The sequence below is a fragment of the Oncorhynchus mykiss genome, chromosome 19 (genome assembly GCF_057628025.1).
Source record: "Oncorhynchus mykiss isolate SJ-2025 chromosome 19, ASM5762802v1, whole genome shotgun sequence".
Classification (NCBI taxonomy): Eukaryota; Metazoa; Chordata; class Actinopteri; order Salmoniformes; family Salmonidae; genus Oncorhynchus; species Oncorhynchus mykiss.
In genome coordinates, this window is record NC_143040.1 from 14,300,897 (window position 1) to 14,322,091 (window position 21,195).

General features: G+C 45.9%; 15 non-coding genes across 15 annotated transcripts; all 15 read left to right on the forward strand.

The window, feature by feature from the left end:
- Positions 1–1,132: 1,132 nt before the first annotated feature.
- Positions 1,133–1,204, forward strand: trnae-cuc (transfer RNA glutamic acid (anticodon CUC)). Its single transcript has one exon. It is a non-coding gene; the product is annotated as a tRNA-Glu (tRNA).
- A 970-nt stretch (positions 1,205–2,174) lies between these two features.
- trnae-cuc (transfer RNA glutamic acid (anticodon CUC)) lies at positions 2,175–2,246 on the forward strand. The gene has a single exon. It is a non-coding gene; the product is annotated as a tRNA-Glu (tRNA).
- A 2,388-nt stretch (positions 2,247–4,634) lies between these two features.
- Positions 4,635–4,706, forward strand: trnae-cuc (transfer RNA glutamic acid (anticodon CUC)). Its single transcript has one exon. It is a non-coding gene; the product is annotated as a tRNA-Glu (tRNA).
- A 1,158-nt stretch (positions 4,707–5,864) lies between these two features.
- trnae-cuc (transfer RNA glutamic acid (anticodon CUC)) lies at positions 5,865–5,936 on the forward strand. The gene has a single exon. It is a non-coding gene; the product is annotated as a tRNA-Glu (tRNA).
- Positions 5,937–6,045: 109 nt separating this feature from the next.
- On the forward strand, positions 6,046–6,117 carry trnae-cuc (transfer RNA glutamic acid (anticodon CUC)). Its single transcript has one exon. It is a non-coding gene; the product is annotated as a tRNA-Glu (tRNA).
- Positions 6,118–7,450: 1,333 nt separating this feature from the next.
- trnae-cuc (transfer RNA glutamic acid (anticodon CUC)) lies at positions 7,451–7,522 on the forward strand. Its single transcript has one exon. It is a non-coding gene; the product is annotated as a tRNA-Glu (tRNA).
- Positions 7,523–8,667: 1,145 nt separating this feature from the next.
- trnae-cuc (transfer RNA glutamic acid (anticodon CUC)) lies at positions 8,668–8,739 on the forward strand. Its single transcript has one exon. It is a non-coding gene; the product is annotated as a tRNA-Glu (tRNA).
- Positions 8,740–9,709: 970 nt separating this feature from the next.
- trnae-cuc (transfer RNA glutamic acid (anticodon CUC)) lies at positions 9,710–9,781 on the forward strand. The gene has a single exon. It is a non-coding gene; the product is annotated as a tRNA-Glu (tRNA).
- Positions 9,782–12,169: 2,388 nt separating this feature from the next.
- Positions 12,170–12,241, forward strand: trnae-cuc (transfer RNA glutamic acid (anticodon CUC)). Its single transcript has one exon. It is a non-coding gene; the product is annotated as a tRNA-Glu (tRNA).
- A 1,158-nt stretch (positions 12,242–13,399) lies between these two features.
- trnae-cuc (transfer RNA glutamic acid (anticodon CUC)) lies at positions 13,400–13,471 on the forward strand. Its single transcript has one exon. It is a non-coding gene; the product is annotated as a tRNA-Glu (tRNA).
- Positions 13,472–14,628: 1,157 nt separating this feature from the next.
- Positions 14,629–14,700, forward strand: trnae-cuc (transfer RNA glutamic acid (anticodon CUC)). Its single transcript has one exon. It is a non-coding gene; the product is annotated as a tRNA-Glu (tRNA).
- A 1,157-nt stretch (positions 14,701–15,857) lies between these two features.
- Positions 15,858–15,929, forward strand: trnae-cuc (transfer RNA glutamic acid (anticodon CUC)). The gene has a single exon. It is a non-coding gene; the product is annotated as a tRNA-Glu (tRNA).
- A 1,158-nt stretch (positions 15,930–17,087) lies between these two features.
- On the forward strand, positions 17,088–17,159 carry trnae-cuc (transfer RNA glutamic acid (anticodon CUC)). The gene has a single exon. It is a non-coding gene; the product is annotated as a tRNA-Glu (tRNA).
- A 1,333-nt stretch (positions 17,160–18,492) lies between these two features.
- trnae-cuc (transfer RNA glutamic acid (anticodon CUC)) lies at positions 18,493–18,564 on the forward strand. Its single transcript has one exon. It is a non-coding gene; the product is annotated as a tRNA-Glu (tRNA).
- Positions 18,565–19,534: 970 nt separating this feature from the next.
- trnae-cuc (transfer RNA glutamic acid (anticodon CUC)) lies at positions 19,535–19,606 on the forward strand. Its single transcript has one exon. It is a non-coding gene; the product is annotated as a tRNA-Glu (tRNA).
- The last annotated feature ends 1,589 nt before the right edge of the window (positions 19,607–21,195 follow it).

Here is a 21,195-nt window from a genome sequence, read left to right on the forward strand (position 1 = left end):
CTTGTTTACTTGTGCAACCTGTCACTATGAATTTAGTAGGTTGTTGCACATATGTACCACTTCAAATTGCAAACTGATTTGCCCTGCAGTGTCCTTCCCAGGTGTTCTAGTGGTGCACCAGACCCTCCTGCAGCAAAGCACCCCCAACATGATGCTGTGCTTCACGGTTGGGATGTGTTCTTTGGCTTGCGAGCCCTTTTCGATATAGGACTCGTTTGCCTGTGGATATAGACCATTTTGTACCTGTTTCCTCCAGCATCTTCACAAGGTCCTTTGCTGTAGTTCTGGGATGGATTTGCACTTTTCGACCCAAAGTACGTTCATCTCTAGGAGACAGAACGCGTCTCCTTCCTGAGCGGTATGACGCCTGCGTGGTCCCATGGTGTTTATACTTGCGTACTATTGTTTCTACAGATGAGCGAGGTACCTTCAGGCGTTTGGAAATTGCTCCCAAGGATGAACCAGATTTGTGGAGGTCTACATTTTTTTTCTGAGGTCTTGGCTGATTTCCTTTGGTTTTCCCATGGAGTCAAGCAAAGAGGCACTGAGTTTGAAGGTAGGCCTTGAAATACATCTACAGGTACACCTCCAATTGACTCAAAGGATGTCAATTAGCCTATCAGAAGCTTCTAAAGCCATGACATCATTTTCGGGAATTTTCCAAACTGTTTAAAGGCACAGCCAACTTAGTGTATGTAAACTTCTGACCCACTGGATTTGTGATACACTGAATTATAAGTGAAATAATCGGTCTGTAAACAATTGTTGGAAAAATTACTTGTGTCATGCACAAAGTAGATGTCCTAACCGACTGCCAAAACTATAGTTTGTTAACAAGAAATGTGTGGAGGGGTTGACAAACAGGTTTTAATGACTCCAGCCTAAGTGGATGGAAACTTACGACTTCAACTGTATGTACCAGCTCACACTGGGAACCGATTTTCACTCTAGTACCCTTCCCTGGTGGTCTAGTGGTTAGGATTCGGCGCTCTCGCGGCCCGGGTTCGATTCCCGGTCAGGGAACTACTCTTTTGCTACATGTTTACTTGTGCAACCTGTCACTATGAATATGGAAGGTTATCGCACATATGTACCAGCTCACACTGGGAACCGATTTGCACTCTAGTACCCTTCCCTGGTGGTCTAGTGGTTAGGATTCGGCGCTCTCACCGCCGCGGCCCGGGTTCGATTCCCGGTCAGGGAAATAGTCTATGCTCCTTGTTTACTTGTGCAACCTGTCACTATGAATTTAGTAGGTTGTTGCACATATGTACCACTTCAAATTGCAAACTGATTTGCCCTGCAGTGTCCTTCCCAGGTGTTCTAGTGGTGCACCAGACCCTCCTGCAGCAAAGCACCCCCAACATGATGCTGTGCTTCACGGTTGGGATGTGTTCTTTGGCTTGCGAGCCCTTTTCGATATAGGACTCGTTTGCCTGTGGATATAGACCATTTTGTACCTGTTTCCTCCAGCATCTTCACAAGGTCCTTTGCTGTAGTTCTGGGATGGATTTGCACTTTTCGACCCAAAGTACGTTCATCTCTAGGAGACAGAACGCGTCTCCTTCCTGAGCGGTATGACGCCTGCGTGGTCCCATGGTGTTTATACTTGCGTACTATTGTTTCTACAGATGAGCGAGGTACCTTCAGGCGTTTGGAAATTGCTCCCATGGATGAACCAGATTTGTGGAGGTCTACATTTTTTTTCTGAGGTCTTGGCTGATTTCCTTTGGTTTTCCCATGGAGTCAAGCAAAGAGGCACTGAGTTTGAAGGTAGGCCTTGAAATACATCTACAGGTACACCTCCAATTGACTCAAAGGATGTCAATTAGCCTATCAGAAGCTTCTAAAGCCATGACATCATTTTCGGGAATTTTCCAAACTGTTTAAAGGCACAGCCAACTTAGTGTATGTAAACTTCTGACCCACTGGATTTGTGATACACTGAATTATAAGTGAAATAATCGGTCTGTAAACAATTGTTGGAAAAATTACTTGTGTCATGCACAAAGTAGATGTCCTAACCGACTGCCAAAACTATAGTTTGTTAACAAGAAATGTGTGGAGGGGTTGACAAACAGGTTTTAATGACTCCAGCCTAAGTGGATGGAAACTTACGACTTCAACTGTATGTACCAGCTCACACTGGGAACCGATTTTCACTCTAGTACCCTTCCCTGGTGGTCTAGTGGTTAGGATTCGGCGCTCTCACCGCCGCGGCCCGGGTTCGATTCCCGGTCAGGGAACTACTCTTTTGCTACATGTTTACTTGTGCAACCTGTCACTATGAATATGGAAGGTTATCGCACATATGTACCAGCTCACACTGGGAACCGATTTCCACTCTAGTACCCTTCCCTGGTGGTCTAGTGGTTAGGATTCGGCGCTCTCACCGCCGCGGCCCGGGTTCGATTCCCGGTAAAGGAAATAGTCTATAGTCTATGCTCCTTGTTTAGTTGTGCATCCTGTCACTATGAATTTAGTAGGTTGTTGCACATATGTACCACTTCAAATTGCAAACTGATTTGCCCTGCAGTGTCCTTCCCAGGTGTTCTAGTGGTGCACCAGACCCTCCTGCAGCAAAGCACCCCCAACATGATGCTGTGCTTCACGGTTGGGATGTGTTCTTTGGCTTGCGAGCCCTTTTCGATATAGGACTCGTTTGCCTGTGGATATAGACCATTTTGTACCTGTTTCCTCCAGCATCTTCACAAGGTCCTTTGCTGTAGTTCTGGGATGGATTTGCACTTTTCGACCCAAAGTACGTTCATCTCTAGGAGACAGAACGCGTCTCCTTCCTGAGCGGTATGACGCCTGCGTGGTCCCATGGTGTTTATACTTGCGTACTATTGTTTCTACAGATGAGCGAGGTACCTTCAGGCGTTTGGAAATTGCTCCCAAGGATGAACCAGATTTGTGGAGGTCTACATTTTTTTTCTGAGGTCTTGGCTGATTTCCTTTGGTTTTCCCATGGAGTCAAGCAAAGAGGCACTGAGTTTGAAGGTAGGCCTTGAAATACATCTACAGGTACACCTCCAATTGACTCAAAGGATGTCAATTAGCCTATCAGAAGCTTCTAAAGCCATGACATCATTTTCGGGAATTTTCCAAACTGTTTAAAGGCACAGCCAACTTAGTGTATGTAAACTTCTGACCCACTGGATTTGTGATACACTGAATTATAAGTGAAATAATCGGTCTGTAAACAATTGTTGGAAAAATTACTTGTGTCATGCACAAAGTAGATGTCCTAACCGACTGCCAAAACTATAGTTTGTTAACAAGAAATGTGTGGAGGGGTTGACAAACAGGTTTTAATGACTCCAGCCTAAGTGGATGGAAACTTATGACTTCAACTGTATGTACCAGCTCACACTGGGAACCGATTTTCACTCTAGTACCCTTCCCTGGTGGTCTAGTGGTTAGGATTCGGCGCTCTCACCGCTGCGGCCCGGGTTCGATTCCCGGTCAGGGAACTACTCTTTTGCTACATGTTTACTTGTGCAACCTGTCACTATGAATATGGAAGGTTATCGCACATATGTACCAGCTCACACTGGGAACCGATTTGCACTCTAGTACCCTTCCCTGGTGGTCTAGTGGTTAGGATTCGGCGCTCTCACCGCCGCGGCCCGGGTTCGATTCCCGGTAAAGGAAATAGTCTATAGTCTATGCTCCTTGTTTAGTTGTGCATCCTGTCACTATGAATTTAGTAGGTTGTTGCACATATGTACCACTTCAAATTGCAAACTGATTTGCCCTGCAGTGTCCTTCCCAGGTGTTCTAGTGGTGCACCAGACCCTCCTGCAGCAAAGCACCCCCAACATGATGCTGTGCTTCACGGTTGGGATGTGTTCTTTGGCTTGCGAGCCCTTTTCGATATAGGACTCGTTTGCCTGTGGATATAGACCATTTTGTACCTGTTTCCTCCAGCATCTTCACAAGGTCCTTTGCTGTAGTTCTGGGATGGATTTGCACTTTTCGACCCAAAGTACGTTCATCTCTAGGAGACAGAACGCGTCTCCTTCCTGAGCGGTATGACGCCTGCGTGGTCCCATGGTGTTTATACTTGCGTACTATTGTTTCTACAGATGAGCGAGGTACCTTCAGGCGTTTGGAAATTGCTCCCAAGGATGAACCAGATTTGTGGAGGTCTACATTTTTTTTCTGAGGTCTTGGCTGATTTCCTTTGGTTTTCCCATGGAGTCAAGCAAAGAGGCACTGAGTTTGAAGGTAGGCCTTGAAATACATCTACAGGTACACCTCCAATTGACTCAAAGGATGTCAATTAGCCTATCAGAAGCTTCTAAAGCCATGACATCATTTTCGGGAATTTTCCAAACTGTTTAAAGGCACAGCCAACTTAGTGTATGTAAACTTCTGACCCACTGGATTTGTGATACACTGAATTATAAGTGAAATAATCGGTCTGTAAACAATTGTTGGAAAAATTACTTGTGTCATGCACAAAGTAGATGTCCTAACCGACTGCCAAAACTATAGTTTGTTAACAAGAAATGTGTGGAGGGGTTGACAAACAGGTTTTAATGACTCCAGCCTAAGTGGATGGAAACTTACGACTTCAACTGTATGTACCAGCTCACACTGGGAACCGATTTTCACTCTAGTACCCTTCCCTGGTGGTCTAGTGGTTAGGATTCGGCGCTCTCACCGCCGCGGCCCGGGTTCGATTCCCGGTCAGGGAACTACTCTTTTGCTACATGTTTACTTGTGCAACCTGTCACTATGAATATGGAAGGTTATCGCACATATGTACCAGCTCACACTGGGAACCGATTTGCACTCTAGTACCCTTCCCTGGTGGTCTAGTGGTTAGGATTCGGCGCTCTCACCGCCGCGGCCCGGGTTCGATTCCCGGTAAAGGAAATAGTCTATAGTCTATGCTCCTTGTTTAGTTGTGCATCCTGTCACTATGAATTTAGTAGGTTGTTGCACATATGTACCACTTCAAATTGCAAACTGATTTGCCCTGCAGTGTCCTTCCCAGGTGTTCTAGTGGTGCACCAGACCCTCCTGCAGCAAAGCACCCCCAACATGATGCTGTGCTTCACGGTTGGGATGTGTTCTTTGGCTTGCGAGCCCTTTTCGATATAGGACTCGTTTGCCTGTGGATATAGACCATTTTGTACCTGTTTCCTCCAGCATCTTCACAAGGTCCTTTGCTGTAGTTCTGGGATGGATTTGCACTTTTCGACCCAAAGTACGTTCATCTCTAGGAGACAGAACGCGTCTCCTTCCTGAGCGGTATGACGCCTGCGTGGTCCCATGGTGTTTATACTTGCGTACTATTGTTTCTACAGATGAGCGAGGTACCTTCAGGCGTTTGGAAATTGCTCCCAAGGATGAACCAGATTTGTGGAGGTCTACATTTTTTTTCTGAGGTCTTGGCTGATTTCCTTTGGTTTTCCCATGGAGTCAAGCAAAGAGGCACTGAGTTTGAAGGTAGGCCTTGAAATACATCTACAGGTACACCTCCAATTGACTCAAAGGATGTCAATTAGCCTATCAGAAGCTTCTAAAGCCATGACATCATTTTCGGGAATTTTCCAAACTGTTTAAAGGCACAGCCAACTTAGTGTATGTAAACTTCTGACCCACTGGATTTGTGATACACTGAATTATAAGTGAAATAATCGGTCTGTAAACAATTGTTGGAAAAATTACTTGTGTCATGCACAAAGTAGATGTCCTAACCGACTGCCAAAACTATAGTTTGTTAACAAGAAATGTGTGGAGGGGTTGACAAACAGGTTTTAATGACTCCAGCCTAAGTGGATGGAAACTTACGACTTCAACTGTATGTACCAGCTCACACTGGGAACCGATTTTCACTCTAGTACCCTTCCCTGGTGGTCTAGTGGTTAGGATTCGGCGCTCTCACCGCCGCGGCCCGGGTTCGATTCCCGGTCAGGGAACTACTCTTTTGCTACATGTTTACTTGTGCAACCTGTCACTATGAATATGGAAGGTTATCGCACATATGTACCAGCTCACACTGGGAACCGATTTGCACTCTAGTACCCTTCCCTGGTGGTCTAGTGGTTAGGATTCGGCGCTCTCACCGCCGCGGCCCGGGTTCGATTCCCGGTCAGGGAACTACTCTTTTGCTACATGTTTACTTGTGCAACCTGTCACTATGAATATGGAAGGTTATCGCACATATGTACCAGCTCACACTGGGAACCGATTTCCACTCTAGTACCCTTCCCTGGTGGTCTAGTGGTTAGGATTCGGCGCTCTCACCGCCGCGGCCCGGGTTCGATTCCCGGTAAAGGAAATAGTCTATAGTCTATGCTCCTTGTTTAGTTGTGCATCCTGTCACTATGAATTTAGTAGGTTGTTGCACATATGTACCACTTCAAATTGCAAACTGATTTGCCCTGCAGTGTCCTTCCCAGGTGTTCTAGTGGTGCACCAGACCCTCCTGCAGCAAAGCACCCCCAACATGATGCTGTGCTTCACGGTTGGGATGTGTTCTTTGGCTTGCGAGCCCTTTTCGATATAGGACTCGTTTGCCTGTGGATATAGACCATTTTGTACCTGTTTCCTCCAGCATCTTCACAAGGTCCTTTGCTGTAGTTCTGGGATGGATTTGCACTTTTCGACCCAAAGTACGTTCATCTCTAGGAGACAGAACGCGTCTCCTTCCTGAGCGGTATGACGCCTGCGTGGTCCCATGGTGTTTATACTTGCGTACTATTGTTTCTACAGATGAGCGAGGTACCTTCAGGCGTTTGGAAATTGCTCCCAAGGATGAACCAGATTTGTGGAGGTCTACATTTTTTTTCTGAGGTCTTGGCTGATTTCCTTTGGTTTTCCCATGGAGTCAAGCAAAGAGGCACTGAGTTTGAAGGTAGGCCTTGAAATACATCTACAGGTACACCTCCAATTGACTCAAAGGATGTCAATTAGCCTATCAGAAGCTTCTAAAGCCATGACATCATTTTCGGGAATTTTCCAAACTGTTTAAAGGCACAGCCAACTTAGTGTATGTAAACTTCTGACCCACTGGATTTGTGATACACTGAATTATAAGTGAAATAATCGGTCTGTAAACAATTGTTGGAAAAATTACTTGTGTCATGCACAAAGTAGATGTCCTAACCGACTGCCAAAACTATAGTTTGTTAACAAGAAATGTGTGGAGGGGTTGACAAACAGGTTTTAATGACTCCAGCCTAAGTGGATGGAAACTTACGACTTCAACTGTATGTACCAGCTCACACTGGGAACCGATTTTCACTCTAGTACCCTTCCCTGGTGGTCTAGTGGTTAGGATTCGGCGCTCTCGCGGCCCGGGTTCGATTCCCGGTCAGGGAACTACTCTTTTGCTACATGTTTACTTGTGCAACCTGTCACTATGAATATGGAAGGTTATCGCACATATGTACCAGCTCACACTGGGAACCGATTTGCACTCTAGTACCCTTCCCTGGTGGTCTAGTGGTTAGGATTCGGCGCTCTCACCGCCGCGGCCCGGGTTCGATTCCCGGTCAGGGAAATAGTCTATGCTCCTTGTTTACTTGTGCAACCTGTCACTATGAATTTAGTAGGTTGTTGCACATATGTACCACTTCAAATTGCAAACTGATTTGCCCTGCAGTGTCCTTCCCAGGTGTTCTAGTGGTGCACCAGACCCTCCTGCAGCAAAGCACCCCCAACATGATGCTGTGCTTCACGGTTGGGATGTGTTCTTTGGCTTGCGAGCCCTTTTCGATATAGGACTCGTTTGCCTGTGGATATAGACCATTTTGTACCTGTTTCCTCCAGCATCTTCACAAGGTCCTTTGCTGTAGTTCTGGGATGGATTTGCACTTTTCGACCCAAAGTACGTTCATCTCTAGGAGACAGAACGCGTCTCCTTCCTGAGCGGTATGACGCCTGCGTGGTCCCATGGTGTTTATACTTGCGTACTATTGTTTCTACAGATGAGCGAGGTACCTTCAGGCGTTTGGAAATTGCTCCCAAGGATGAACCAGATTTGTGGAGGTCTACATTTTTTTTCTGAGGTCTTGGCTGATTTCCTTTGGTTTTCCCATGGAGTCAAGCAAAGAGGCACTGAGTTTGAAGGTAGGCCTTGAAATACATCTACAGGTACACCTCCAATTGACTCAAAGGATGTCAATTAGCCTATCAGAAGCTTCTAAAGCCATGACATCATTTTCGGGAATTTTCCAAACTGTTTAAAGGCACAGCCAACTTAGTGTATGTAAACTTCTGACCCACTGGATTTGTGATACACTGAATTATAAGTGAAATAATCGGTCTGTAAACAATTGTTGGAAAAATTACTTGTGTCATGCACAAAGTAGATGTCCTAACCGACTGCCAAAACTATAGTTTGTTAACAAGAAATGTGTGGAGGGGTTGACAAACAGGTTTTAATGACTCCAGCCTAAGTGGATGGAAACTTACGACTTCAACTGTATGTACCAGCTCACACTGGGAACCGATTTTCACTCTAGTACCCTTCCCTGGTGGTCTAGTGGTTAGGATTCGGCGCTCTCGCGGCCCGGGTTCGATTCCCGGTCAGGGAACTACTCTTTTGCTACATGTTTACTTGTGCAACCTGTCACTATGAATATGGAAGGTTATCGCACATATGTACCAGCTCACACTGGGAACCGATTTGCACTCTAGTACCCTTCCCTGGTGGTCTAGTGGTTAGGATTCGGCGCTCTCACCGCCGCGGCCCGGGTTCGATTCCCGGTCAGGGAAATAGTCTATGCTCCTTGTTTACTTGTGCAACCTGTCACTATGAATTTAGTAGGTTGTTGCACATATGTACCACTTCAAATTGCAAACTGATTTGCCCTGCAGTGTCCTTCCCAGGTGTTCTAGTGGTGCACCAGACCCTCCTGCAGCAAAGCACCCCCAACATGATGCTGTGCTTCACGGTTGGGATGTGTTCTTTGGCTTGCGAGCCCTTTTCGATATAGGACTCGTTTGCCTGTGGATATAGACCATTTTGTACCTGTTTCCTCCAGCATCTTCACAAGGTCCTTTGCTGTAGTTCTGGGATGGATTTGCACTTTTCGACCCAAAGTACGTTCATCTCTAGGAGACAGAACGCGTCTCCTTCCTGAGCGGTATGACGCCTGCGTGGTCCCATGGTGTTTATACTTGCGTACTATTGTTTCTACAGATGAGCGAGGTACCTTCAGGCGTTTGGAAATTGCTCCCATGGATGAACCAGATTTGTGGAGGTCTACATTTTTTTTCTGAGGTCTTGGCTGATTTCCTTTGGTTTTCCCATGGAGTCAAGCAAAGAGGCACTGAGTTTGAAGGTAGGCCTTGAAATACATCTACAGGTACACCTCCAATTGACTCAAAGGATGTCAATTAGCCTATCAGAAGCTTCTAAAGCCATGACATCATTTTCGGGAATTTTCCAAACTGTTTAAAGGCACAGCCAACTTAGTGTATGTAAACTTCTGACCCACTGGATTTGTGATACACTGAATTATAAGTGAAATAATCGGTCTGTAAACAATTGTTGGAAAAATTACTTGTGTCATGCACAAAGTAGATGTCCTAACCGACTGCCAAAACTATAGTTTGTTAACAAGAAATGTGTGGAGGGGTTGACAAACAGGTTTTAATGACTCCAGCCTAAGTGGATGGAAACTTACGACTTCAACTGTATGTACCAGCTCACACTGGGAACCGATTTTCACTCTAGTACCCTTCCCTGGTGGTCTAGTGGTTAGGATTCGGCGCTCTCACCGCCGCGGCCCGGGTTCGATTCCCGGTCAGGGAACTACTCTTTTGCTACATGTTTACTTGTGCAACCTGTCACTATGAATATGGAAGGTTATCGCACATATGTACCAGCTCACACTGGGAACCGATTTCCACTCTAGTACCCTTCCCTGGTGGTCTAGTGGTTAGGATTCGGCGCTCTCACCGCCGCGGCCCGGGTTCGATTCCCGGTAAAGGAAATAGTCTATAGTCTATGCTCCTTGTTTAGTTGTGCATCCTGTCACTATGAATTTAGTAGGTTGTTGCACATATGTACCACTTCAAATTGCAAACTGATTTGCCCTGCAGTGTCCTTCCCAGGTGTTCTAGTGGTGCACCAGACCCTCCTGCAGCAAAGCACCCCCAACATGATGCTGTGCTTCACGGTTGGGATGTGTTCTTTGGCTTGCGAGCCCTTTTCGATATAGGACTCGTTTGCCTGTGGATATAGACCATTTTGTACCTGTTTCCTCCAGCATCTTCACAAGGTCCTTTGCTGTAGTTCTGGGATGGATTTGCACTTTTCGACCCAAAGTACGTTCATCTCTAGGAGACAGAACGCGTCTCCTTCCTGAGCGGTATGACGCCTGCGTGGTCCCATGGTGTTTATACTTGCGTACTATTGTTTCTACAGATGAGCGAGGTACCTTCAGGCGTTTGGAAATTGCTCCCAAGGATGAACCAGATTTGTGGAGGTCTACATTTTTTTTCTGAGGTCTTGGCTGATTTCCTTTGGTTTTCCCATGGAGTCAAGCAAAGAGGCACTGAGTTTGAAGGTAGGCCTTGAAATACATCTACAGGTACACCTCCAATTGACTCAAAGGATGTCAATTAGCCTATCAGAAGCTTCTAAAGCCATGACATCATTTTCGGGAATTTTCCAAACTGTTTAAAGGCACAGCCAACTTAGTGTATGTAAACTTCTGACCCACTGGATTTGTGATACACTGAATTATAAGTGAAATAATCGGTCTGTAAACAATTGTTGGAAAAATTACTTGTGTCATGCACAAAGTAGATGTCCTAACCGACTGCCAAAACTATAGTTTGTTAACAAGAAATGTGTGGAGGGGTTGACAAACAGGTTTTAATGACTCCAGCCTAAGTGGATGGAAACTTATGACTTCAACTGTATGTACCAGCTCACACTGGGAACCGATTTTCACTCTAGTACCCTTCCCTGGTGGTCTAGTGGTTAGGATTCGGCGCTCTCACCGCTGCGGCCCGGGTTCGATTCCCGGTCAGGGAACTACTCTTTTGCTACATGTTTACTTGTGCAACCTGTCACTATGAATATGGAAGGTTATCGCACATATGTACCAGCTCACACTGGGAACCGATTTGCACTCTAGTACCCTTCCCTGGTGGTCTAGTGGTTAGGATTCGGCGCTCTCACCGCCGCGGCCCGGGTTCGATTCCCGGTAAAGGAAATAGTCTATAGTCTATGCTCCTTGTTTAGTTGTGCATCCTGTCACTATGAATTTAGTAGGTTGTTGCACATATGTACCACTTCAAATTGCAAACTGATTTGCCCTGCAGTGTCCTTCCCAGGTGTTCTAGTGGTGCACCAGACCCTCCTGCAGCAAAGCACCCCCAACATGATGCTGTGCTTCACGGTTGGGATGTGTTCTTTGGCTTGCGAGCCCTTTTCGATATAGGACTCGTTTGCCTGTGGATATAGACCATTTTGTACCTGTTTCCTCCAGCATCTTCACAAGGTCCTTTGCTGTAGTTCTGGGATGGATTTGCACTTTTCGACCCAAAGTACGTTCATCTCTAGGAGACAGAACGCGTCTCCTTCCTGAGCGGTATGACGCCTGCGTGGTCCCATGGTGTTTATACTTGCGTACTATTGTTTCTACAGATGAGCGAGGTACCTTCAGGCGTTTGGAAATTGCTCCCAAGGATGAACCAGATTTGTGGAGGTCTACATTTTTTTTCTGAGGTCTTGGCTGATTTCCTTTGGTTTTCCCATGGAGTCAAGCAAAGAGGCACTGAGTTTGAAGGTAGGCCTTGAAATACATCTACAGGTACACCTCCAATTGACTCAAAGGATGTCAATTAGCCTATCAGAAGCTTCTAAAGCCATGACATCATTTTCGGGAATTTTCCAAACTGTTTAAAGGCACAGCCAACTTAGTGTATGTAAACTTCTGACCCACTGGATTTGTGATACACTGAATTATAAGTGAAATAATCGGTCTGTAAACAATTGTTGGAAAAATTACTTGTGTCATGCACAAAGTAGATGTCCTAACCGACTGCCAAAACTATAGTTTGTTAACAAGAAATGTGTGGAGGGGTTGACAAACAGGTTTTAATGACTCCAGCCTAAGTGGATGGAAACTTACGACTTCAACTGTATGTACCAGCTCACACTGGGAACCGATTTTCACTCTAGTACCCTTCCCTGGTGGTCTAGTGGTTAGGATTCGGCGCTCTCACCGCCGCGGCCCGGGTTCGATTCCCGGTCAGGGAACTACTCTTTTGCTACATGTTTACTTGTGCAACCTGTCACTATGAATATGGAAGGTTATCGCACATATGTACCAGCTCACACTGGGAACCGATTTGCACTCTAGTACCCTTCCCTGGTGGTCTAGTGGTTAGGATTCGGCGCTCTCACCGCCGCGGCCCGGGTTCGATTCCCGGTAAAGGAAATAGTCTATAGTCTATGCTCCTTGTTTAGTTGTGCATCCTGTCACTATGAATTTAGTAGGTTGTTGCACATATGTACCACTTCAAATTGCAAACTGATTTGCCCTGCAGTGTCCTTCCCAGGTGTTCTAGTGGTGCACCAGACCCTCCTGCAGCAAAGCACCCCCAACATGATGCTGTGCTTCACGGTTGGGATGTGTTCTTTGGCTTGCGAGCCCTTTTCGATATAGGACTCGTTTGCCTGTGGATATAGACCATTTTGTACCTGTTTCCTCCAGCATCTTCACAAGGTCCTTTGCTGTAGTTCTGGGATGGATTTGCACTTTTCGACCCAAAGTACGTTCATCTCTAGGAGACAGAACGCGTCTCCTTCCTGAGCGGTATGACGCCTGCGTGGTCCCATGGTGTTTATACTTGCGTACTATTGTTTCTACAGATGAGCGAGGTACCTTCAGGCGTTTGGAAATTGCTCCCAAGGATGAACCAGATTTGTGGAGGTCTACATTTTTTTTCTGAGGTCTTGGCTGATTTCCTTTGGTTTTCCCATGGAGTCAAGCAAAGAGGCACTGAGTTTGAAGGTAGGCCTTGAAATACATCTACAGGTACACCTCCAATTGACTCAAAGGATGTCAATTAGCCTATCAGAAGCTTCTAAAGCCATGACATCATTTTCGGGAATTTTCCAAACTGTTTAAAGGCACAGCCAACTTAGTGTATGTAAACTTCTGACCCACTGGATTTGTGATACACTGAATTATAAGTGAAATAATCGGTCTGTAAACAATTGTTGGAAAAATTACTTGTGTCATGCACAAAGTAGATGTCCTAACCGACTGCCAAAACTATAGTTTGTTAACAAGAAATGTGTGGAGGGGTTGACAAACAGGTTTTAATGACTCCAGCCTAAGTGGATGGAAACTTACGACTTCAACTGTATGTACCAGCTCACACTGGGAACCGATTTTCACTCTAGTACCCTTCCCTGGTGGTCTAGTGGTTAGGATTCGGCGCTCTCACCGCCGCGGCCCGGGTTCGATTCCCGGTCAGGGAAATAGTCTATGCTCCTTGTTTACTTGTGCAACCTGTCACTATGAATTTGGAAGGTTATCGCACATATGTACCAGCTCACACTGGGAACCGATTTCCACTCTAGTACCCTTCCCTGGTGGTCTAGTGGTTAGGATTCGGCGCTCTCACCGCCGCGGCCCGGGTTCGATTCCCGGTAAAGGAAATAGTCTATAGTCTATGCGCCTTGTTTAGTTGTGCATCCTGTCACTATGAATTTGGTAGGTTGTTGCACATATGTACCACTTCAAATTGCAAACTGATTTGCCCTGCAGTGTCCTTCCCAGGTGTTCTAGTGGTGCACCAGACCCTCCTGCAGCAAAGCACCCCCAACATGATGCTGTGCTTCACGGTTGGGATGTGTTCTTTGGCTTGCGAGCCCTTTTCGATATAGGACTCGTTTGCCTGTGGATATAGACCATTTTGTACCTGTTTCCTCCAGCATCTTCACAAGGTCCTTTGCTGTAGTTCTGGGATGGATTTGCACTTTTCGACCCAAAGTACGTTCATCTCTAGGAGACAGAACGCGTCTCCTTCCTGAGCGGTATGACGCCTGCGTGGTCCCATGGTGTTTATACTTGCGTACTATTGTTTCTACAGATGAGCGAGGTACCTTCAGGCGTTTGGAAATTGCTCCCAAGGATGAACCAGATTTGTGGAGGTCTACATTTTTTTTCTGAGGTCTTGGCTGATTTCCTTTGGTTTTCCCATGGAGTCAAGCAAAGAGGCACTGAGTTTGAAGGTAGGCCTTGAAATACATCTACAGGTACACCTCCAATTGACTCAAAGGATGTCAATTAGCCTATCAGAAGCTTCTAAAGCCATGACATCATTTTCGGGAATTTTCCAAACTGTTTAAAGGCACAGCCAACTTAGTGTATGTAAACTTCTGACCCACTGGATTTGTGATACACTGAATTATAAGTGAAATAATCGGTCTGTAAACAATTGTTGGAAAAATTACTTGTGTCATAGACAAAGTAGATGTCCTAACCGACTGCCAAAACTATAGTTTGTTAACAAGAAATGTGTGGAGGGGTTGACAAACAGGTTTTAATGACTCCAGCCTAAGTGGATGGAAACTTACGACTTCAACTGTATGTACCAGCTCACACTGGGAACCGATTTTCACTCTAGTACCCTTCCCTGGTGGTCTAGTGGTTAGGATTCGGCGCTCTCACCGCCGCGGCCCGGGTTCGATTCCCGGTCAGGGAAATAGTCTATGCTCCTTGTTTACTTGTGCAACCTGTCACTATGAATTTGGAAGGTTATCGCACATATGTACCAGCTCACACTGGGAACCGATTTCCACTCTAGTACCCTTCCCTGGTGGTCTAGTGGTTAGGATTCGGCGCTCTCACCGCCGTGGCCCGGGTTCGATTCCCGGTAAAGGAAATAGTCTATAGTCTATGCGCCTTGTTTAGTTGTGCATCCTGTCACTATGAATTTGGTAGGTTGTTGCACATATGTACCACTTCAAATTGCAAACTGATTTGCCCTGCAGTGTCCTTCCCAGGTGTTCTAGTGGTGCACCAGACCCTCCTGCAGCAAAGCACCCCCAACATGATGCTGTGCTTCACGGTTGGGATGTGTTCTTTGGCTTGCGAGCCCTTTTCGATATAGGACTCGTTTGCCTGTGGATATAGACCATTTTGTACCTGTTTCCTCCAGCATCTTCACAAGGTCCTTTGCTGTAGTTCTGGGATGGATTTGCACTTTTCGACCCAAAGTACGTTCATCTCTAGGAGACAGAACGCGTCTCCTTCCTGAGCGGTATGACGCCTGCGTGGTCCCATGGTGTTTATACTTGCGTACTATTGTTTCTACAGATGAGCGAGGTACCTTCAGGCGTTTGGAAATTGCTCCCAAGGATGAACCAGATTTGTGGAGGTCTACATTTTTTTTCTGAGGTCTTGGCTGATTTCCTTTGGTTTTCCCATGGAGTCAAGCAAAGAGGCACTGAGTTTGAAGGTAGGCCTTGAAATACATCTACAGGTACACCTCCAATTGACTCAAAGGATGTCAATTAGCCTATCAGAAGCTTCTAAAGCCATGACATCATTTTCGGGAATTTTCCAAACTGTTTAAAGGCACAGCCAACTTAGTGTATGTAAACTTCTGACCCACTGGATTTGTGATACACTGAATTATAAGTGAAATAATCGGTCTGTAAACAATTGTTGGAAAAATTACTTGTGTCATGCACAAAGTAGATGTCCTAACCGACTGCCAAAACTATAGTTTGTTAACAAGAAATGTGTGGAGGGGTTGACAAACAGGTTTTAATGACTCCAGCCTAAGTGGATGGAAACTTACGACTTCAACTGTATGTACCAGCTCACACTGGGAACCGATTTTCACTCTAGTACCCTTCCCTGGTGGTCTAGTGGTTAGGATTCGGCGCTCTCACCGCCGCGGCCCGGGTTCGATTCCCGGTCAGGGAACTACTCTTTTGCTACATGTTTACTTGTGCAACCTGTCACTATGAATATGGAAGGTTATCGCACATATGTACCAGCTCACACTGGGAACCGATTTGCACTCTAGTACCCTTCCCTGGTGGTCTAGTGGTTAGGATTCGGCGCTCTCACCGCCGTGGCCCGGGTTCGATTCCCGGTAAAGGAAATAGTCTATAGTCTATGCGCCTTGTTTAGTTGTGCATCCTGTCACTATGAATTTGGTAGGTTGTTGCACATATGTACCACTTCAAATTGCAAACTGATTTGCCCTGCAGTGTCCTTCCCAGGTGTTCTAGTGGTGCACCAGACCCTCCTGCAGCAAAGCACCCCCAACATGATGCTGTGCTTCACGGTTGGGATGTGTTCTTTGGCTTGCGAGCCCTTTTCGATATAGGACTCGTTTGCCTGTGGATATAGACCATTTTGTACCTGTTTCCTCCAGCATCTTCACAAGGTCCTTTGCTGTAGTTCTGGGATGGATTTGCACTTTTCGACCCAAAGTACGTTCATCTCTAGGAGACAGAACGCGTCTCCTTCCTGAGCGGTATGACGCCTGCGTGGTCCCATGGTGTTTATACTTGCGTACTATTGTTTCTACAGATGAGCGAGGTACCTTCAGGCGTTTGGAAATTGCTCCCAAGGATGAACCAGATTTGTGGAGGTCTACATTTTTTTTCTGAGGTCTTGGCTGATTTCCTTTGGTTTTCCCATGGAGTCAAGCAAAGAGGCACTGAGTTTGAAGGTAGGCCTTGAAATACATCTACAGGTACACCTCCAATTGACTCAAAGGATGTCAATTAGCCTATCAGAAGCTTCTAAAGCCATGACATCATTTTCGGGAATTTTCCAAACTGTTTAAAGGCACAGCCAACTTAGTGTATGTAAACTTCTGACCCACTGGATTTGTGATACACTGAATTATAAGTGAAATAATCGGTCTGTAAACAATTGTTGGAAAAATTACTTGTGTCATGCACAAAGTAGATGTCCTAACCGACTGCCAAAACTATAGTTTGTTAACAAGAAATGTGTGGAGGGGTTGACAAACAGGTTTTAATGACTCCAGCCTAAGTGGATGGAAACTTACGACTTCAACTGTATGTACCAGCTCACACTGGGAACCGATTTTCACTCTAGTACCCTTCCCTGGTGGTCTAGTGGTTAGGATTCGGCGCTCTCACCGCCGCGGCCCGGGTTCGATTCCCGGTCAGGGAACTACTCTTTTGCTACATGTTTACTTGTGCAACCTGTCACTATGAATATGGAAGGTTATCGCACATATGTACCAGCTCACACTGGGAACCGATTTCCACTCTAGTACCCTTCCCTGGTGGTCTAGTGGTTAGGATTCGGCGCTCTCACCGCCGCGGCCCGGGTTCGATTCCCGGTAAAGGAAATAGTCTATAGTCTATGCTCCTTGTTTAGTTGTGCATCCTGTCACTATGAATTTAGTAGGTTGTTGCACATATGTACCACTTCAAATTGCAAACTGATTTGCCCTGCAGTGTCCTTCCCAGGTGTTCTAGTGGTGCACCAGACCCTCCTGCAGCAAAGCACCCCCAACATGATGCTGTGCTTCACGGTTGGGATGTGTTCTTTGGCTTGCGAGCCCTTTTCGATATAGGACTCGTTTGCCTGTGGATATAGACCATTTTGTACCTGTTTCCTCCAGCATCTTCACAAGGTCCTTTGCTGTAGTTCTGGGATGGATTTGCACTTTTCGACCCAAAGTACGTTCATCTCTAGGAGACAGAACGCGTCTCCTTCCTGAGCGGTATGACGCCTGCGTGGTCCCATGGTGTTTATACTTGCGTACTATTGTTTCTACAGATGAGCGAGGTACCTTCAGGCGTTTGGAAATTGCTCCCAAGGATGAACCAGATTTGTGGAGGTCTACATTTTTTTTCTGAGGTCTTGGCTGATTTCCTTTGGTTTTCCCATGGAGTCAAGCAAAGAGGCACTGAGTTTGAAGGTAGGCCTTGAAATACATCTACAGGTACACCTCCAATTGACTCAAAGGATGTCAATTAGCCTATCAGAAGCTTCTAAAGCCATGACATCATTTTCGGGAATTTTCCAAACTGTTTAAAGGCACAGCCAACTTAGTGTATGTAAACTTCTGACCCACTGGATTTGTGATACACTGAATTATAAGTGAAATAATCGGTCTGTAAACAATTGTTGGAAAAATTACTTGTGTCATGCACAAAGTAGATGTCCTAACCGACTGCCAAAACTATAGTTTGTTAACAAGAAATGTGTGGAGGGGTTGACAAACAGGTTTTAATGACTCCAGCCTAAGTGGATGGAAACTTACGACTTCAACTGTATGTACCAGCTCACACTGGGAACCGATTTTCACTCTAGTACCCTTCCCTGGTGGTCTAGTGGTTAGGATTCGGCGCTCTCGCGGCCCGGGTTCGATTCCCGGTCAGGGAACTACTCTTTTGCTACATGTTTACTTGTGCAACCTGTCACTATGAATATGGAAGGTTATCGCACATATGTACCAGCTCACACTGGGAACCGATTTGCACTCTAGTACCCTTCCCTGGTGGTCTAGTGGTTAGGATTCGGCGCTCTCACCGCCGCGGCCCGGGTTCGATTCCCGGTCAGGGAAATAGTCTATGCTCCTTGTTTACTTGTGCAACCTGTCACTATGAATTTAGTAGGTTGTTGCACATATGTACCACTTCAAATTGCAAACTGATTTGCCCTGCAGTGTCCTTCCCAGGTGTTCTAGTGGTGCACCAGACCCTCCTGCAGCAAAGCACCCCCAACATGATGCTGTGCTTCACGGTTGGGATGTGTTCTTTGGCTTGCGAGCCCTTTTCGATATAGGACTCGTTTGCCTGTGGATATAGACCATTTTGTACCTGTTTCCTCCAGCATCTTCACAAGGTCCTTTGCTGTAGTTCTGGGATGGATTTGCACTTTTCGACCCAAAGTACGTTCATCTCTAGGAGACAGAACGCGTCTCCTTCCTGAGCGGTATGACGCCTGCGTGGTCCCATGGTGTTTATACTTGCGTACTATTGTTTCTACAGATGAGCGAGGTACCTTCAGGCGTTTGGAAATTGCTCCCATGGATGAACCAGATTTGTGGAGGTCTACATTTTTTTTCTGAGGTCTTGGCTGATTTCCTTTGGTTTTCCCATGGAGTCAAGCAAAGAGGCACTGAGTTTGAAGGTAGGCCTTGAAATACATCTACAGGTACACCTCCAATTGACTCAAAGGATGTCAATTAGCCTATCAGAAGCTTCTAAAGCCATGACATCATTTTCGGGAATTTTCCAAACTGTTTAAAGGCACAGCCAACTTAGTGTATGTAAACTTCTGACCCACTGGATTTGTGATACACTGAATTATAAGTGAAATAATCGGTCTGTAAACAATTGTTGGAAAAATTACTTGTGTCATGCACAAAGTAGATGTCCTAACCGACTGCCAAAACTATAGTTTGTTAACAAGAAATGTGTGGAGGGGTTGACAAACAGGTTTTAATGACTCCAGCCTAAGTGGATGGAAACTTACGACTTCAACTGTATGTACCAGCTCACACTGGGAACCGATTTTCACTCTAGTACCCTTCCCTGGTGGTCTAGTGGTTAGGATTCGGCGCTCTCACCGCCGCGGCCCGGGTTCGATTCCCGGTCAGGGAACTACTCTTTTGCTACATGTTTACTTGTGCAACCTGTCACTATGAATATGGAAGGTTATCGCACATATGTACCAGCTCACACTGGGAACCGATTTCCACTCTAGTACCCTTCCCTGGTGGTCTAGTGGTTAGGATTCGGCGCTCTCACCGCCGCGGCCCGGGTTCGATTCCCGGTAAAGGAAATAGTCTATAGTCTATGCTCCTTGTTTAGTTGTGCATCCTGTCACTATGAATTTAGTAGGTTGTTGCACATATGTACCACTTCAAATTGCAAACTGATTTGCCCTGCAGTGTCCTTCCCAGGTGTTCTAGTGGTGCACCAGACCCTCCTGCAGCAAAGCACCCCCAACATGATGCTGTGCTTCACGGTTGGGATGTGTTCTTTGGCTTGCGAGCCCTTTTCGATATAGGACTCGTTTGCCTGTGGATATAGACCATTTTGTACCTGTTTCCTCCAGCATCTTCACAAGGTCCTTTGCTGTAGTTCTGGGATGGATTTGCACTTTTCGACCCAAAGTACGTTCATCTCTAGGAGACAGAACGCGTCTCCTTCCTGAGCGGTATGACGCCTGCGTGGTCCCATGGTGTTTATACTTGCGTACTATTGTTTCTACAGATGAGCGAGGTACCTTCAGGCGTTTGGAAATTGCTCCCAAGGATGAACCAGATTTGTGGAGGTCTACATTTTTTTTCTGAGGTCTTGGCTGATTTCCTTTGGTTTTCCCATGGAGTCAAGCAAAGAGGCACTGAGTTTGAAGGTAGGCCTTGAAATACATCTACAGGTACACCTCCAATTGACTCAAAGGATGTCAATTAGCCTATCAGAAGCTTCTAAAGCCATGACATCATTTTCGGGAATTTTCCAAACTGTTTAAAGGCACAGCCAACTTAGTGTATGTAAACTTCTGACCCACTGGATTTGTGATACACTGAATTATAAGTGAAATAATCGGTCTGTAAACAATTGTTGGAAAAATTACTTGTGTCATGCACAAAGTAGATGTCCTAACCGACTGCCAAAACTATAGTTTGTTAACAAGAAATGTGTGGAGGGGTTGACAAACAGGTTTTAATGACTCCAGCCTAAGTGGACATGACCAACATGATGCTGTGCTTCACGGTTGGGATGTGTTCTTTGGCTTGCGAGCCCTTTTCGATATAGGACTCGTTTGCCTGTGGATATAGACCATTTTGTACCTGTTTCCTCCAGCATCTTCACAAGGTCCTTTGCTGTAGTTCTGGGATGGATTTGCACTTTTCGACCCAAAGTACGTTCATCTCTAGGAGACAGAACGCGTCTCCTTCCTGAGCGGTATGACGCCTGCGTGGTCCCATGGTGTTTATACTTGCGTACTATTGTTTCTACAGATGAGCGAGGTACCTTCAGGCGTTTGGAAATTGCTCCCAAGGATGAACCAGATTTGTGGAGGTCTACATTTTTTTTCTGAGGTCTTGGCTGATTTCCTTTGGTTTTCCCATGGAGTCAAGCAAAGAGGCACTGAGTTTGAAGGTAGGCCTTGAAATACATCTACAGGTACACCTCCAATTGACTCAAAGGATGTCAATTAGCCTATCAGAAGCTTCTAAAGC